Source organism: Chiloscyllium plagiosum, unplaced genomic scaffold (assembly GCF_037043375.1).
Source record: "Chiloscyllium plagiosum isolate Xiang-an unplaced genomic scaffold, Cpla_swu_hap1 HiC_scaffold_18, whole genome shotgun sequence".
NCBI lineage: Eukaryota > Metazoa > Chordata > Chondrichthyes > Orectolobiformes > Hemiscylliidae > Chiloscyllium > Chiloscyllium plagiosum.
In genome coordinates, this window is record NW_028270156.1 from 31257841 (window position 1) to 31277387 (window position 19547).

Here is a 19547-nt window from a genome sequence, read left to right on the forward strand (position 1 = left end):
ATTGAATTAAAGAAAAATTGCAATTACTGTGTGTTAAGACAGGTCACCTTAACTGGACAAATTTGGAAAAAAAAACTGGCAAAGAGAAATGCTTGGTCAATCTAAGTAAAATTATTAGAAAATAATACAAGAGACATTCAGAATGAATCTAAGAGCATTTGTTAACTTCTTTATATGTGGTGCTTACACAAAATATGCCATACACAAAACTATACAAGCATTAACAGGTATCAGACTAATCAGCGAGATGAAATTAACTTAAATTTTCACTGAAAAATGATGGGCATCACTGAATTCTGACATTGGCTTTGAATTCTATGTATTTAAAATGTTTTTATGCCAGTGGAAAAATCCATGAAAGGAAAACTAAATGATTCGGTTTGCTTATAGATGTTGAGTCAGTTCTGCACACTTGAAATGATGGATTAGCTGAATTAATTCAATGACTCACACAGACTAAGGTCTATAAATATTTGCAGAATGTAAAATGGATGGGTGTGCAGAAGCCAAAATTGACTTACTGCACCCAATTATACAGTTTTAATCCAAAATGGCTGCAGTGTTATTTTACAGATTGGAGTACATATATTAGAATTTGCCATATGCAATCTTGATTATTTACAACCTCAGTTACAAAACTAATAGGTCACATCACACCATTGTACAGATTTCAAATCAGATTCAACTGTTTCCTCCTCATCCTGTAAAACCAGCTTACATTTAATCACGCGATGAGAAAAAAATCTATGCCAAATCAAACAATTTTTTTGTGAATTTAACTGGTGCTTCCAATATATAACTGAATCTTTTTAACAAACAATTGCATTTTTCTCAATATGGCTGGCACAGGCAAGTCTGACTTGATATTAAGAGTCTTGCAATGTGCATTTTGAATCACAGGTAACCTGGATGGGTGCGGCTAGTGAATCCAGTTTCACAACTTACCATAAAAACCATAACCGGGGCCGCCTATACTAATAATCCCAGACACATTCAAGCATTTTTTAAAACAATGCACAGTGTTATGTTCCAGGGTTTTGGAACATCAACAAATAGTTCAAAATACTCAAGACGTTAGAAAGACTTCTCCCAGGGAACACGGGGTGCTCCTTTCATCTGGAGACTTATCGGTCTTCCTCCTGCTGTAGTCCTGAACTGAAGGAAGTTTTCACCACTTCTGTCCAATATTCTGCACTTTTCTCCTCTTTTTCTATTCTGCTCCAACCATCCATACATCCACTCAACACGTCTTTTATTTCTCTAACTTCTTTCATGATTATCTCCCTTCTCTCACAAATCACCAATTCTTTGCAGTTACACATCTCAGACTCTTGACTCCTTTTACCTTGGGGTAAAAATGAAAAATGCTGCAGATCCTGAAAATTTTAAATAAAAACACAAAGTACTGGAAAAGCTGAGCAGAACAGGCAGCATCTGTGGAAAGGGAACACATTTCATGCTTTGAGTCAAATAAGGCTAGTGTCTCAAAACCAGCACTCAAGGAATCGAGACCACGCCAGCTTTCAAATATTGTTGGATTTCAGAATGGGCAGTTCAGGCTATTAACAGTTTGGGATAGGGTGGGGTCAACGGCTATTTGCAGTATAGCAAAGACTAAGTTTTCTCAAAAAAAAACTAGCCTTAAATCACACTGCTCCAATGCAATAGTCAGCTGAATTGTCAAATTGAGTGTTTTCAAAATGCACTTAAAACTGAAGCAAGCAACATTTCAAAAATGTCCAGATTCTGGACAAGTCTGGATTTTAGATAGCCAGATGAGATTCTGCACCAGTATATCACTTCTTCAAAACTGGACAGGTAAAATTACATTAGGTTTTATACTGTTGAAAATGTGGGAATGCGCCAGTAAACAAAAAGATCAATTAGGGATGGTTAGAGGGCATACAAGATGAATTGACAAAGATGTCACAGAAGACAAAGTAAAAAAAAAAAAAAGAGGATGGTCATGACTCGAAAAGAAACCAAGGATTGGTCCAGAGTGAGAGCCTTCCCCTACTCCATTCATATAGAATAGCTGCCAGATTTCCCAAAAGATCACCAACTTGAAACACTAACTCATTTGTGCGAGAGAGAGAGAGAGAGAGGGACACAGAGAGGCTGCCTCGCCTGCTGAGTACTTCTAGCATTTATTGGTTTTATGTTCAAAGGCACAAGGAAGCATGTATTCATTTCAGGATCCAATCTCAAACTAAATATCCAGACATCAAAATTCATGGATCTAGAACAAAATCCAATAAAGTCACAACATTTTTCAGTCATGACTTTATGATGGCAAATGGGTCTGAATCATGTTTATCCAGCACTTCAATATAGAAGAAAATTCAATGTAAAATTGTGATCACTTTCAAACCCCTCATTTTCTTGTCAACAATTGATTTGGAGTTGGACTGGGATGTACAAAGTTAAAAATCACACAACACCAGGTTATAGTCCAACAGGTTTATTTAGAAGCACTAGCTTTCGGAGCACTGCTCCTTCATCAGGTGATTGTGGAGAATAAGATTGTAAAACACAGAATTTATAGCAAAGGTTTATAGTGTGACGTAACTGAAATTATACATATAATCCAGGTCTTTTTCAATATATAAAGCTAGTGCTTCCAAATAAATCTGCTGCACTATAACCTGGTGTTGTGTGATTTTTAACTCGCGTCAACAAGGCACTAATCCCCGATGATGCACATTGGTGTTGAACAAATGTCTATAATCAAATACAATTGATGAGTTCATGCAGCATTCTGGAAAGTGTGCAAATATTCACCAAAACCAATGTAAATGTATGAATTATTAAATCAAAGCTGTTTCTTTCATTGATAGGTGATCAGATGTCAATTTAATAATCAATTTACATAAATAAATCTTCCATCTAGAACTGAAATCTCACACATTTAAAGACTGCCTCTCTTGCATTTGACTGAGATACAAAATGGAGTGTTCTACTGTAAGACCGCTTATCTGAAATGTTAACTGTATTTTTCTTCTCACAAATGCTGCCAGACCGACTGAGTATTTCCAGCATTTTCTGCTTTCACTTCAGATTTTCACCATCTGCAGTATTTTGCTTTTGGATAAGGAATCAGTTGTTCTCTGCCAGCTACTTATAATTTGTGACTTGACCTCATCCCTTCCACCAAACTGACTAGGCGCCAGGGATTCACAATGTAAATCTTCCTCCACCTAACTCACTTTATCCAACCCAAGGATGGGCCTAGTTACAATAATGAGAACTAATATTTAAAACACTTACATCAGCCAATGAGTTAGCAATGAGACAGACTTTAACAAATCCACACTAGATTGTGATCGCCAGAATACAACAGGAATTCAGAGTTGCCCTTCACTTGAAAACTGAAGACCATCTTCCAACACCATTTATTTTCATATACCAGGTCAGTTTAAGCACCAGAGGATGCCCAAAACGTTAACTAAATATTCATTTTGTGCCCTAAACTATAACAAAGAGTCTCCTTGGTACAATATTGTATAAGATAGTGACTGGATAATAGTTAAACAAACTGATGAAAGCTATAGGATGCAAATGGAATTTGTGAAATCAACCTCCGATAACTAGAGCAGTGTGGTCTCCTGCCATGATTGATTAGAAAATTACTTAATCATCTCCATTTAAGACACAGTTTAAGATGTCATTATAATGATACCTCCAAATAATTGATTTTCTGGCCATAAATGGAATTAACACCTTAAAACTTGGTAATATCAAACAAGGAATTGCAGATGCTGGAAAGCTGAAACACAAGCAAAGTGTGAGAGAAACTGAGCAGATATGGCAGCTTCTGTGGAGAGAGAAAACAAAAGAGTTAACTGAAAGTTCTGACAAAGGGTCACTGGACTTGAAACATTAATTCTGTTTTCTCTCCACAGATACTGCCATGCACGCTGAGTTTCTCCAACACTGTGTCTTACCTTAAATATGGTTTCACCGGAGCATTGGGAAACTACAGCATCTGATATACATCTAATTTACACTGAGCATTACCACAGGCGATCGGCTGGTTGGTGATCCATGAAAATACTGGGCAACAAATTGAGGGCAAAAAACTGCAAATTAATCATTTTGCTGAATGTCCAACAGCCTTTACTTTCTCACTCCGAAATCCAGTCTTCATAATTGATTGAAACAAAGAACATGAAATAACTGCAATGTAATCTTAAAATCAATTGACTCTATTTACAAATCAATTGAGCCCGTTGCTCTTCACATTGTGGTTAACTGCACAACAAAAGAACTTCTGGACAATCTGCCAGCTTCTAAACTTCAAAGGAAGATTGAGAACCAATGCCAAATTCATTGAAAATGGAAAATAAAGGGAGGTACACAGAAGTGCGAATGAACAGGATTAGCAGCTGGCACATTTTTGTACATTTCCAGAGAGTATTTGACTTTTTTAAAAAAATTCACTCTTGGGCATTGCTGACCGACCAGCATTTATTACCTATTCCTAGTTGCCCTCAAGAAGGTGGTGCTCACATGCTGTGGCTAGGTCAACAATGCCGTTAATGAAGGAATTTCAGCATTTTGACCCTGCCACAGTAATACAATGATATATTTCCAAGTCAGGTTGGTGAGTGGCTTGGAGGGAACTTGCAGGTGGTGGTGCTTCCATGTAATTGCTGCCCTTGTCCTTCTAAATGGAAGTTGTCTAAGGATCTTTGGTGAATTTCTTAATTCTTCTAAATTCTGGAGAATTACAGCCTGGAAAGGAATATGAACAAAAAAAAAAAGAAATAGGAGGAGTCATTTGACACCTGAAGCCAGTTTCACCATTCAAAACGACTAAAGGTGATCTGACCTTGACCTCTCCCGTCTGTTCCCCATAAGCCCTCAACTTCCCTATTGTTCAAAACCCATTCACTTTGCCTCTGCTCTGCCTTTCACTGAGATCTGAAACGTCGATTTTGCTGCTCCTCGGATGCTGCCTGAACTGTTGTGCTCTTGCTGTGCACTTCCAGCACCAGTAATCCAAAATCTGGTTTCCAGCATCTGCAGTCATTGTTTTTACCTGTTCTGATAATGCCCAACTCCACTTTCTGCCTTTTCCCTGTAACCATTCATTTCCTTAATGACTAGATATCTCTGTCTTGAATGTACTTAGCAGCACAGCCTATACAACTATCTACTGTAAATAATTCCACAGATGCACTCACTCAGAAGAAATTCCTCCTTGTCTCTTGTTATAGATAGCTGACACTTTACTCTGAAATTATGTCCTCTGGTCTTAGATTCTCCCACAAGAGGAAACAACTGTCAAGCCCAATATAATCTTGTACGTTTCAATAAAGTCACCTTTCCTTCTTCTCAACTTCAGAGAGTACAGGCACAAACTACTCAACATCTCAATAAAATCCCTTCATACCTGGGAACAATCTAATCAATCTCCCTTGCAATGCTTCAATACCAGTACATCCTCGGTGATCAAAAACTGTACATAGTATTTTAGATATGATCTGACTGGGTGCCCTTATATTCTTTTAGCAATTCTTCCTTATTTTTAAATACCACTCCCTTTGAGGTCCATTTACCTTCCCTGTTACTTGCTAAACCTATGTGCTAGCCTTTTGTGATTTAATCCTGACCAGCTGTGCTTTCCCAACACCACATCTTTTTTACTCTGATCTCTAACATCTGCAGTCCTCACTTTCTCGCAGTCCAAACTTGCCTATTTTTGTCTCTTTTCTTTTCTGAATAAGGGTGTTACATTGGAAAACTGTCAATCTACCCTACCTTTTCCAGAATCTAAAGGTCCTTGCAAAATGTCTCTGTAGGAATCCACTATCTCTGTAGCTACTTCTTTGAAATTCCTAGGATGCATCCCATCAGGTCCAGGGGACTTATTGGCTTTGTGCCCTAACACTAGTTTCTTTAGTACTTTTGCTCTAACAATATTCCCTCCAGTATGTTAGCTCCCGTACAAACATCAAGAATATCTCAGAAGGGCTATAGATCATAGGGAGTGGCTATGGTACACATCAGTACATGCGATATAGGTTTAAAAAAAATGACATCTTAAAAGTGCAATATTAGGAGATGGGAAGCAAGTTATAAAGTAGGATTTCAAACGCAGTGGTCTCAGAACTCTTACCAGTACGACATGATTGTCAGAGTAGAAATAGCAGGTGAATGTGTGGCTGGAAAGATGATGCAAAGGGGATAGTTGCAGATTTCTGGGACATTGGGATCAATACAAGCTGAATGGACCTGAGCAGGAACAGAACTTATGGCCGGGAACTTATTTGCTCCTGGGTTGGAGAGGGTTTAAACTAAAATGACAGGGGACGGAAACCTATACAGGGAAATGAGAAGGAAACAAAAAGATAAAAACAAAAGAAAGATGGGAAATAGAAAAAGAGATAGGCAGAGATTGAAGGACAAGGTTCAAATAAGGTTACAGTGCAAAATAATGAAATGGTACTAAGAATGTTAAAAACATAAGCCTTAAGACCTTGTGTCTTAATGCACAGAACTTACTTAAAGTGCAAATAAATATAAACAAATAGGATTAGATGGATTACAGAGACATGGCTGCATGGTGACTAGGGAAGGGAACTGAATATCTATAGGTATTCAGGTAGTAAAAAGTACAGATAAAAATGAAAAGTAGGTGGATAGCATTGGTGGTTAAACAGTAAATTAACAACAGCTAGAAAGGACATTAGCTCTGGTGAAGTAAAATTGTACAGGTAGAGCTGAAAAACATCAAGAAGCAAACACCAGCAGTTTGTGGGCAACTTTAAACTGCGTATGGCTTTGGTAATTCAAATCAGTAATAATATAGTCAAGGAGGAATTCCTGGAGTGTGTACAGATGCTTACCTGGACCCTAGATTCAGTTTTGTATAATGAGAAAGCTATAGTTGTCAACCTAACTGTGCAAGAACCACTGGGGAAGAGTAACCATAATATGATAGAATTCATTAAGATGGAGGGTGACACAGTTAATCAAGACTCAGATCCTGAATCTAAATAAAGAAAACTACAACAGTCCGAGGTATAAGCCAGCAATAATTAGTTAGGGACAATTCTGAATGCTCTCAACATGGTCAATGTGAAAAGGATATTTCCTCTTGCGGGTCAGTTTGGAACTAAGAGGTACTGTTTTAAAATTAGGGTCACTCTTTCTGGACAGAGATGAGAAAAACTCTACACTGTCAGAGTTATACAATTTTGGAACATTCCACTTCAGATGATGATGGAGGCAGGGTCATTGAAGACAAAGGAGTAGATTCTTGTTAGGCAAGGGAATGAAGAATAATCAGGACTGATGGAAACGTGGAATTCGAAACTCAAACTGACCGATTATGGTGATATTACTGGATGGGCAGGCTTGAGGGAACCAAATAATCTACTCAGAGTCACACAGCTGTACAATACTGAAGCATACCCTTCGGTTCAACTCGTCCATGTCAACCACATGTCCTAAATTAATCTCGTCCCATGTGGCAGTATTTGGCCCATATCCCTTTAAATCCTTCCTATTCATGTACGCATCCAGATGCCTTTTACATGTTGTAATTATACCAACCTCCAGCATGTTCTCCGGTATGTACACACACATACACACGTGAAAAAGTTGCTCCTTAGCTCCATTTCAAATCTTTCCCTTCTCACCATAAACCTGTGCCCTCTAGTTTTGGACTCCCCTAGAGTAGAGTAAAGTAAAATAGCTTTTATTTGGTCATTTCTACCATATACACTGATACAGTTAAAACAAGACAGCTTTCCTCCAGTACCGAGGTGCTACATTGATAGCACAAACTACACAACTGGACACAGCATAAAGTTCATAAGTGCTAAACACACAAGTTACAGTGTAACAGAAGAATGATAATTAATAGACATTTTTCTAGCAGCAACACGAAAGAATTTCAGATCGGAAAGAGTCTGATTATACTGTGTTAAGGAGGCTGATGGCTTGGGGAAAGGAACTGTTGTACAGTCTGGCTGCAAGAGACCCAATGCTTTGGTATTTTCTACCAGATGGCAGGAGGGAGAAGAGTTTGAATGAGAGGCATGTGAGATCTTCCACAATGCTCTTAGCCTTTCGGATGCCGCATGTGGAGTAAAAGTCTGTAATGGAGGGAAGAGAGACCCCGATGATCTTCTCAGCTGTTCTCACTATACATTGTAGGCTCTTACAATCTAAGATGGTGCAATTCCTGAACTAGGCAGTGATGCAGTAGCTCAGGGTACTGTCTATGAACGCTCTGTAGAATGTAATGAGGATAGGGAGTAGGGTGTGGGCTTTCCTCAGCTTGGGCAAAAGTAGAGTTGCTGCCAGGTTTTCTTAGCTATGGTGCTGGTGTTGAGAGTCCAGGTAAAATTTTCCACCAGGCGTATGCCAAGAAATTTAGTGCTGCTCACAATCTCCAAGGGGGAGCCATCGATGTCCAGCAGAGAGTGGTCACTCTGTGCCTTCCTGAAGTCAACAACCATCAATTTCGTCTTGTCCACGTTCAGAGCTGGTTTTTGGCTCTGCACCACCTCTCTGAATGCTGACTCATCGTTCTTGCTGATGAGACCCACTACAGTAGTATCATCAGCAAACCTGATGTGATTCGACCTGTGCATTGCTGCACAGTTGTGTCAGCAGGGTGAACAGCAGTGTACTGAGCACACAGCCCTGGGTGGCCCCCATGCTCAGTGTGGTGGTGTTGGAGATGCTGTTCCCAATCTAGACTGACTGAGATCTCCCTAACCCGGGAAAAGATTTCGGCAATTCACACTGTGCCCTTCAGGATTTTATAAACCTCTATAAAAGGTCACCCCTCAACGTCCTCAAATCCAGGGACAGTAGCCTTAACCTATTCAACCTCTCTCTATAGCTCAAACCCTAAACCCCCAGCAACATCCTTGTAAATCTTTTCCGTACCTTTTCAAGTTTAACAACATCTTTCCAATGGCAGGGAGACTAGAATGCAGGGTAGACTGGGAAAGGACAGTAGATTTCCTTCCCCAAAAAGTACACTAGTGAACCAGGTGGGTTTTTCTGACAATTAACAATAGTTTAATGGTTTCATTAAGATTTGCATTCCAGATTTTTATTGAATTCAAATTCCACCACCTGCAATGATAGGAATCCAACCTGGGTCCCCAGATTCACAGTCTAGTAATAATACCATTAGTGTACTGCCTCCCCATAGCTGAACAGGATCTGTTATTCCAAAAGGAACAAATTTCTGGTGATCCAGAATATTGATTAGAACAAATTCATTCCTACATGTGGGAATCACTGACACAGTGAGCATTTACTGGACAATCACAGATGGGTTTTAGAAGGTAATGGTGGGCAGTTCTTGCGTATTGAATGCAATGGAGTTGATTACGCTATATCAGAGGTCAGTTAAGACTAAACAAATCACTGAGAGATGGTTATATGACGTGACAGCTAATAGTAATAGATTTCCTTTCCAACAGGACATTGTAAAACATATAGGTTTTGCAATAATCCAGTGCTTTCATGATCACAGTTCTGAGATTAACTTTTTATTTTAGATTTAGTTGGCTGATAGCGTTCAAATTCTTCCAGCTGTGGTGATGGGATCTAAACTCACATCTCCGGACAATTAATTAGAGTTATGAATCTGGAATAACATTTCAATAAAATAAAAACAATGCTACTGAATCTCAAGCTGACAATAGAACTCATGGATCCAAATGTTTCTTCAAGGCTAGTGTTCCAACAATTAACATTAACTGCTTACAGCAATTCAGAGCCAGAAGGTTGTGGGCTCATGTCCCACTTCAGACACTTCACCACAATAACCAAGCTGACATTCCCAGTGCTGAAAGAGCACTGCATTTAGAGATATTGTCCCTTGGATGAGTTGTTGAACCAAAGCGTCAGGTGGACAGAAAGGATTCCATCACTCTATTTTGAAGAGGAGCAAGGAGTTCTCTCTGATGTCCTGACCAACATTTTCCTTGCAACCAACATCAGAAAAATAGATCTATTTCTTTTTACATTGCTGTTTATGACAGTTGGCTGTACTCAATTCAGCGACTGTTTTTCTTTCATTACAAAGTAACCACATCTGAAAAAGTACTTAATGGACAGTAAAGTGGTTTGGCATGTTTTGAGGCTGTGAAAGTCACTACTGAATACAAGTCTTCCATTTTCTTTACTGAGAAAGGAAAGCCGTTCACAATCCCGCATGATTGTCCGAAACCAGACATATTTATAACCAAAGAATTCTTCCCATTCTCAATCCAAGGTATTTGTGTGATTAAAAGTAATTGTGCAATTATTCAAAGACTAACAAAAATTCATCTATAGGTCAGGAGTCAGGTTTAACCATGTTTTGACCTGAAACTCATATTTGGTCAAAAGAAAACCTGTGCCCAACCTACAAATACTCCCAGGCTTACCAACCATTTTTAAAAATATGTTTTAAATCGTTTTTTGGTTGTTGCATTTCTGTCGGTCAAGAGATAAATATTAACAGATGAGCTGCTTTGCTGAATCAGAACATATTCGATAATGAAATTAGTCAATAAAAATGAAATTATCTGTGGATACCTGGTTTTGCAAAATTGCACATAAGTATCTCGATGCAAGAATCTTTTGAGCTCATAGTCATTAGATCACTGAAAACAAAAGTAAAATGACAGTGCTGTCAGCCATGATAATGTGGAGAACACACTCCTATGCAGAAGAGAGTACATCAAACTCACATCGATAGTTCAAGCCCGCTACAAGAAATGGAGACCATAATACAAACTGACACTCAAATGCAGTGCTAAGCAAGTGTTCTAGTATCAAAGATGTTATTTTTCAAATGATATTGAACAGAGAACCCATCTGGCCCCTCAGGCATGAGATTATTTCAAAGAAGATTAAAGTGATCTCCCTGGGGCCCTCTAGTAATTTGCGATTTTAGAGAAGATTTGTAGCTCAGGTTGTAGGTTTGCTCGCAGAACTGGTAGATTTGTTCTCAAATGTTTTGTCACCATGCTGGGTAACATCATCAGTGAGTCTCCAGTGTTTTGTCCCACTTGCTATTTATTTGTCTTGGTCTGTTGTAGTGGGTGATATCACTTCTGGTTCTTTTTCTGAGAGGTTGGCAAATGGGTCCAAATTAATGTGTTTATTGATAGAATTCCAGTTTGAATGCCAGGCCTCTGGGAACTCCCATGCGTGTCTTTTTTAGCCTGTCCCAGGATGGATGTATTGTCCTAGTCAAATTGGTGTCCCTCATCGTCTACATGTATGGATACTAGTGATAGTTAGTCATGTCTTTTGGTAGCTAGTTGGTGCACATGTATCCTGGTGGCTAGTTTCCTGCCTGCCTGTCCAATATAATGTTTATTACAGTCCTTGCAGGGTATTTTGTATATGGCATTCATCCTGCTTGTTGTTGGTACAGGGTCCTTTAAATTCATCAGGAGCTGATTCAGTGTGATGGTAGGTTTGTGAGCTACCATGATACCGAGTGACCAGAGTAGTCTGGTCATCGTCTCAGAGATGTCTTTAATGTCTGACAGGGTGGCAAAACAAAGACATGCATGGAAATTCCTAGAGGCCTGGCATTCAAACCGGAACTCCATTGACAAATACATCAACTTGGACCCAAATTACCAACCTCTCAAAAAAAGAACCGGAAGTGAAATCATCTGCCACAACGGACCAAGACACATAAATAGCAAGCGGGACAGAACACCAGCACTTCATCGGAGGCTCACTGATGATGTTACCTAGCGTGGTGATGAAATATTTGAGAACAAATCTAACAGCTCACCGAGCAAACATACAACATGGTCCTGTAGTAATGTTTAACCCTCAACCAACTACAAGCAGACTATCTGGTCAATATCACATTGTTAACGGTAGGACTTTGCTGCACTCAAATTATTTGCAAACGTATTTAATTGGTTTGCATACTCTCAAATGTTCCAAGACCATGAAAGGCACTAAATAAACAAGAAAGCATTCTGATGAAAGGTCATAGAGCTGAAACATTCATTGTTTCTCTCCAAAGATACAACCTGAATTGAGTACTTCCAATATCACCTGTTCTTAATATATAACTGCGTTATTACTTATTTCTCACCAAGATCAATCTCAAAAACTTTTCTCTTTGACTAAGGTTTTGATCATTCATCTCGATGTCCCCTTCTTTGGCTTGTTGTCAACTTTTCACTGACTGTGCTCCTTCATGGAGATATTTTACTATATATGTCTATATCGCACCTTTTATGTGGTGGCATCCAAATTAATGAGTAATGTTATGGGAGATCCACCAGCCATTTCCCATGACCAAGACAGCCTGTCATAATGCTCTTCCAGCACCACTGATCCAGAGTCATAATGCTGCTCCTGTTCCAACACCAATCCAACATAGTCTTTGATGCTGTTTTGATCACAAAACCTAATACCACTTAGGCTAGTTGACTTAATACATTTTGGCATCAACTTGGAGTGTGCTCAAAACATTAGCAGATTTTCATTCCTCCTTACCAAACACAGCATAGAGAACTGGGCTTGCAATAATGAAAAGCAAATATGCATACTGACACAAGTTTTAGGAAGACAGAAAAGTTCTCTAAATCAAAGAAATTTGTATCCCTGCTAATTCCTATATTTTGCACCATCAGATGATTCAGATTTAAAATTTATCAAACATTAATTTGTGAAATTGTGACAAACCATCTCTAACATCTCATTTCAATTACACAAATGAAATATTTCTGATGTTCCATCACGCTTCATCAAATAGGTTTCTGTGCTGCAACATCAGCATCAAGCAACAAAACAGTAATTTTAACTGAAGTAGTCTGACAGCAAAGCTGCACATTCAAATGAGTGGGATTGCTGAGAAATGCAAACAACAAAAAGTAGGTGAGGAATGGTGAGAGTCCCCATTACTGTTCCAGCTTATTGACACAGAAAACTCAAGAGAAAGGCATTTATTTTCAGGTCTAAATTTGCTGCAAATTCTTCCAAAACATACTGAGCAAACAGAATCTGTATCAACAGCAGCACTTTGGTTGCTACCTTTCACCTCAAAACTTGCACAGAATTTGTTTTCAGAAACCGACCTTTTTGATTGATTTCAATTGAGTTGTTTTGTAATTCCAACAAGCGTAAACTCCCTGCTAATGATAGACTCTGCATTTAACTACACAACATTAGAAGGAAATTTGATTTGCATTTCTACAGAATCTTTCAAGACCTCAGGAAGTCCCACAGTATGTTACAAAAGAAAGACCGGCACTTACAATGCTTTTCACAATAACCACGTATGGTAAGCACTTGCGAGTCAAAACCTTTTTGTTAAAACTGTAGTCATTATTGTAATGTATGAGATGTGATCAGCAAACTCCCACAAACAGCAACATGATCATGACCAGATTAATCTGTTTGTGTGACGTTGATTGAAGGATAAATATTGATCAGGGCACCAGAGACTCCTGTCTTTCTTCAAAACACCACTAATAGAGCTAGGGCTCCCATAATCCTTTTAACGTTCTGCCAATGTTACAATGTAGAAAACATGGCAGTCCAATTTACACACAGAAAACTCCCACAAATATCAATGTGATAATGACCGAGTAATAACAACCGATTAATCTGTTTAAGTGATGCTGAAAAAGTAATACAATGGTAGTGTCCTAGTCTCTGGATCAGAATACCTGGGTTCAAGTCTCACCTGCACCAGTAACAACAGCCTTGAACAAGTTGATTAGAAAAAAAAAGTTCAATTTTTAAAAATGGTGCTGATTGAGAGCTAGATATTTCAAAATACGGCCATGCGATTTTTTTTTGACACCCAAGGGAGATAGGACTTCAGGCTAAAATCTGAGCCAAAGATAGTACCTCCAATATGGTATTACTCTCTGTACTGCATTGGAGGGTCAGCTTTGCTTTTTGTGTTCAAACTCTGGGGTGGGACATAAATTCCCAGCTTTCAGATTTAGCAGACACTCTGCCATTTTATTTTTTTCGACTAGAGTGAAAAATTTCAAATAATATTGCATCTACTATGCATTTGCCCACTCACTCAACTTGTCAGATGTCATCCTAAAGCCTGTATATACGCTCGTCACCACTCATAAAACTACATGGCATTGCGCTGTCTTGAAAATAAAGTTGGTAATATTATATTTGATTTTCTGATCCAAATGAGTAACACGCATTGTGAATCGTTGGTGCTGCAAGCACTGATTCCTGTGGTTTTAGATTCATCACCCTCATACACTCATTTACTATCAAACCATTTATTCCTTGTCTTTTTCCTGTGTTCAAAGCAATTCTCAATTCACTCCTGTATATTCCCAACCATCCCAAGTGTTTTGATTTTACATAATTTCTTATGTGGAACTTTATAGAAAGCTTTCAAATAATCCAATATATACCCCAGCCATTCATTCTCCCTCATCTCTTCAACTTGTTACATCCTCAAAGAAATCCAGTATGTTCTGTCAAACACAATTTCCCTTTCATAAATTCATGTTGCCTTTGTTAACTCTTTTTTGTATTTGCTAATTTTCTCCTCCTTCATAATAGACCCCCATCCTTGATAACAGACTTTCTGTTGGCCTAGTTATCTTTCTGGTGAGACTTTAAACCAAGACCCTATCTGCTCACTCACAATTGGACAGAAAAGATCCCACGACAATAATCAAAGAGGAGGAGAGGAATTCTCCCTAGTGTCCTGGTCAATGCTTATCCTTCAAAAGATATCACTAAATCTCAATGATCACATTGCTGCTTTAGCACAAATTAGATCCATGTTTCCTAAATTATAAACTCTAACTACATTTCGTTAGCCGTAATGCACTTTGGACTCTCCTAAAGTAGTGAAGAACACTGTAGAAATGCAACTTTTTTCTGTCCTTAATGAAGCTGACTACTGATACACCAACAACAAACCTTGCGATGAAGGTGTAACAGGTTTTCAAATAATTTTATGTGCTGTGAATACTAGGATATTAGAACATTATCCTCACCTCTAACTTCTGGATTTGAATTTAAGGACTGAAAGTTACTTCGCTGAAGCAGTCATAAATAATTTAAGCTATCTTAAACATTTTCAACCCAGTTCTCAATAATTAGACATGATTCATCTGCACTGAACTAAAACTTAATTCAAGGCTGGAATTTTCACTCCAAGACACCGCAAGATTAGTTGGTCAAAAAAGGGAAAATAATCATGTAGCTAAGATGGATAAAGTTGATCATACTAGAGGGTATGTTTGTACAATTCCAATCGCTTCATAATGTGAGCAGGAATAGGTTACTATTCCTGCTCATATTATGAAGCGATTGGAATTGTACAAACATACCCTCTAGTATGATCGCACTCTTTCACCAATGGAAATCAAGGTTTCCAAATAATTGCAATAAAACCTGAAAATGAATGTTCACCACACTGAAGATCACTGTACTCTGTTTAACTACTTCTCTTCTATGATTACCAAGAGTTTATTGAGTGCCAGACACTAAGCAATAAACATTAAGACAAAACAAGGGCTAATGTCTATGCGTGACTTCAAAAATTGAGATTACACAATATTTTGTAGTCATTTCAGAATATAGGGAAAGTACATTCTAGGAGTCATTCTCCAGGAACTAAGTGTCCAATTTCCCAAACACTGAAAGCAAAACAAAAGAATACATGAAACTTACAGATCAATCAGCATTGACAGTAGACAAATTTCTAACACCGAGATAGACCCTTCTGAAAAACTATATTTTTTATAAATTACTGTTCATTTGCAATTATAAAAGGTACAGAGCACCTGGAAGAGAGACAAAACCAAAATGGCATAAAAACAGCTTCAATATAAGAGACTGTTTCACAGAGTGACCATGATAGACAGAAGTGACCACAATAGAAACCACAATGAAAATAATGAAAGGAATGTAATAAATGCAGATGGCATATAAACCAAAGGAGTGGAGATGTGACAGATGTAAGGCAGGTTTGACATGGGCAAAGGAGTAGCCAGCAAACATCTGGAAGAGTCCAGCAGTTTAGAAGAAAAAAAGATCAACATCAAGAATACAAGATTTTCTAATCAAGGCTCCATACCCAACTAAACTACACCCAATCAAAACATTAGCTCTTCCACCCCATATATCAGCATTCCTTCTCAAGAGAGAGGGTCAAACAAATGTTAAAATCTGATCTTACTAAACCATTGTTTATCCTTTCTTCTCCAACACAGTTCTCTCATTTAAACATGTCACCGAAAGCAGCAAAACAGATGTACATAATATCAGAACTTAAAAGCATGCTGCATTCACCACTCAACGTGGTATTCATTGAATCTGATGAATCAGCAACAGAAATAGTCAACTCCTGAGAGCATGGCATTAAACTAAATTAGCATATACCTGTAACTGTCTGGGATAAAGACAATACATGCAGTTTAAACAATTTGTTCAACCCAAAGCATGCTCAATTCTGAAAGTTGAGCTATTTATATAATATTAAGGATTGTCAATTTGTCAAAATACAACCTTATTCAATGTTGGGTGGCTCATATCCAGCACTGCATCCATATTGCACAAACTCTTCCAAAAAAAAAACAGAACTGTAACAAAACCACAAACCTAAAACCTGTTAGACATTTCTAGACATCTGTAAATAAGATTTAGAATTTTCTTCTCTAAATTCTTGCTAGCATTCTAACAAAGTTATACGATTGACCACCGCAATGTGCAACTTAAAGAAACTAGTTAGTTCAAAAATAACTAAGTATACATATTTTTCAACACTGCATACTATCCATTGTACAAAAATACAGCATGACTATCTGCTGAAGACAAAGGTCAATGGCCAGAGAACATTAGCCATTATCGGTGTCAGCTTGGCTCAATTGTAACAAGATCAACTAGGTGAAAGTGAGGACTGCAGATGCTGGAGACCAGAGTTGAAAAATCTGGTGCTGGAAAAACACAGCAGGCCAGGCAGCAGGAGAATCGACATTTCGGGCATTAGCCCTTCTTCAGGAATGAGGCTGGTGTGTCAGGCGGGCTGAGATAAAAGGTAGGGGGGAGGGAATTTGGGGGAGGGATGCTGGGAACACGATAGGTGGAAGGAGGTGAGGGTGGGGGTGATAGGCCGGAGAGGGGGTGGGGGCGGAGAGATCGGGAAGAAGATTGCAGGCCAAGAGGGCGGTGCTGAATCCGGGGGTTGGGACTGAGATAAGGTGGGGGGAGGGGAAATGAGGAAGCTGGAGATCTACATTCATCCCGTGTGGCTGGAGGGTTCCTAGGCGGAAGATGAGGCGCTCTTCCTCCAGGCGTCCTTGGCAGAGTGGGAGGGGGAGTTAAAGTGTTCAGCCACGGGACGGTTGGGTTGGTTAATGTGGGTGTCCCAGAGGTGTTCCCTGAAATGTTCTGCAAGTAGGCGGCCTGTCTCCCCAATGTAGAGGAGACCACATTGGGTGCAACGGATACAGTAAATGATGTGTATGGAGGTGCAGGTGAATTTGCGACAGATATGGAAGGATCCATTGGGGCCTTGGAGGGAGGTGTGGGCGCAAGTTTTGCATTTCTTGCGGTTGCAGGGGAAGGTGCCGGGAGTGGAGGTTGGGTTGGTGGGGGGTGTGGACCTGACGAGGGAGTTGCAGAGAGAGTGGTCTCTCCAGAACGCTGATAGAGGTGGGGAGGGAAATATATCCCTGGTGGCGGGGTCTGTTTGGAGGTGGCGGAAATGACGGAGGATGATACGATGTATCCGGAGGTTGGTGGGGTGGAAGGTGACGACCAGTGGGGTTCTGTCCTGGTGGTGATTGGAGGGGCAGGGTTCAAGGTCAGAGGTGCGGGAAGTGGAGGAGATGCTGTGGAGAGCATCGTCGACCACGTCGGAGGGGAAATTGCAGTCTCTGAAGAAGGAGACCATTTGGGCTGTTCGGTCGTGGAATTGGTCCTCCTGGGAGCAGATGCGGCGGAGGCGAAGGAATTGGGAATATGGGATGGTGTTTTTACAGGGTGCAAGGTAGGAGGAGGTGTAATCTAGGTAGCTGTGGGAGTCGGTCGGTTTGTAGTAAATGTCTGTGTTGAGTCAGTCGCCCAAGATAGAAATGGAAAGGTCTAGGAAGGGGAGGGAGGAGTCTGAGACGGTCCAGGTAAATTTGAGGTTGGGGTGGAAGGTGTTAGTAAAGTGAATGAACTGTTCAACCTCCTCATGGGAGCACGAGGTAGCACCAATACAATCATCGGCGTAGCGGAGGAAAAGGGGGGGGTGGTGCCAGTGTAGCTGCAGAAGATGGACTGTTCCACATATCTGACGAAGAGGTAGGCATAGCTAGGGCCCATGCGGGTGCCCATGGCTACTCCTTTGGTTTGGAGGAAGTGGAAGGATTGGAAGGAGAAGTTGTAAAGAGCGAGGACCAGTTCAGTCAGTCGAAGGAGGGTGTCAGTGGAAGGGTACTGGTTGGGTCGGCGGGACAGGAAGAAGCGGAGGGCTTTGAGGCCTTCGTGATGGGGGATGGAAGTGCATAGGGACTGGATGTCCATCGTGAAGATAAGACGTTGGGGGCCGGGGAGTCAAAAATAATGGAGGAGGTGGAGGGAATTTGGGGGAGGGGCGCTGGGAATACGATAGGTGGAAGGGGGTGAGGGTGATAGGCCGGAGAGGGGGTGGGGGCGGAGAGGTCGGGAAGAAGATCAATTGTAACAACCTGTACTAAGTAAGGTGGTGATGGCTTGAGACCCCAAACGAGAACTTAAGTACAGAAATTGACAGCTTGGAAAACTTCCAACATGATCCTCCAAACAAGCTGATAAGCTAGGCTCACCCTTTTCAGGCTGGTGCTCAGGATCACAGGACATGATGCACAGAAAAATAAATTCAAGTTCTGCTGGTATACCAGTCAATGTTTCTCAGGCATTCAACATAATCAGACAAAAAAAAGTTATTGCTGGTTCTAGACAGCTGCTCAGACAGCTTTTGTCATCACCACACTGTAAAAAGTAACTCATTGTGTGAAGCACTCTGGCCTTATCAACAACACAAGCTGACTCCACATAAACCAGGCTTTTCATTCTCCACTCTCAGCATCACTGTCCAATGCTCCTTCCTGTACCAGTAGCACATTAGTACCTACTTTCCAGTTACAATCGGAAAAAAACATTACACACCCTACAGTGTTTTTACATTGTTTTAAAATGATCAGATCATTTATAAGTGGAACAAGATCCAAATGTTTTGGTTCCTATTTGGTGTGAGACAGCATAAGATCTAAATGCAGAACCACTAGGTTGCAGAATCAAGTTGCTTAACATATGAGGAATGTTTGAGGACTCTGGATCTATACTTGATGGAGTTTAGAAGGAGGAAGGGAGATCTGATTGAAACGTAAAGAACACTAAATGGCCTGGACAGAATGGACATTGAGAAGATGTTTAAATTGGCAGGAGAGTCTAGGATCCGAGGGCACTGCCTTAGACCCTAGGGAAGAGAAACTTCTTCACTCAGAGAGTGATGGGGCTATGGAATTCATTGCCACAAAAGGCTGTGTAGGCCAGGTCATTAAGTATATTTAAGACAGAGATAGATA

The 19547-nt window shown here is 39.9% G+C and overlaps 1 protein-coding gene across 5 annotated transcripts in view; it reads right to left on the minus strand.

Moving 5' to 3' along the window:
• The window catches only part of far1 (fatty acyl CoA reductase 1), a 94090-nt gene that overhangs the window by 65529 nt on the left and 9014 nt on the right, over positions 1-19547 (minus strand). Inside the window, exon 1 of one of the 5 annotated variants that reach the window (XM_087996393.1) lies at positions 7561-7657. The exons of 3 other annotated variants lie outside the window; for them this stretch is intronic. The gene's annotated coding sequence lies outside the window, so the exon portion shown is untranslated. Of the gene's footprint in view, positions 1-4474; positions 4600-7560; positions 7658-19547 lie in introns of those variants that run through there. One more of the 5 variants, XM_087996394.1, reaches the window with a different exon arrangement.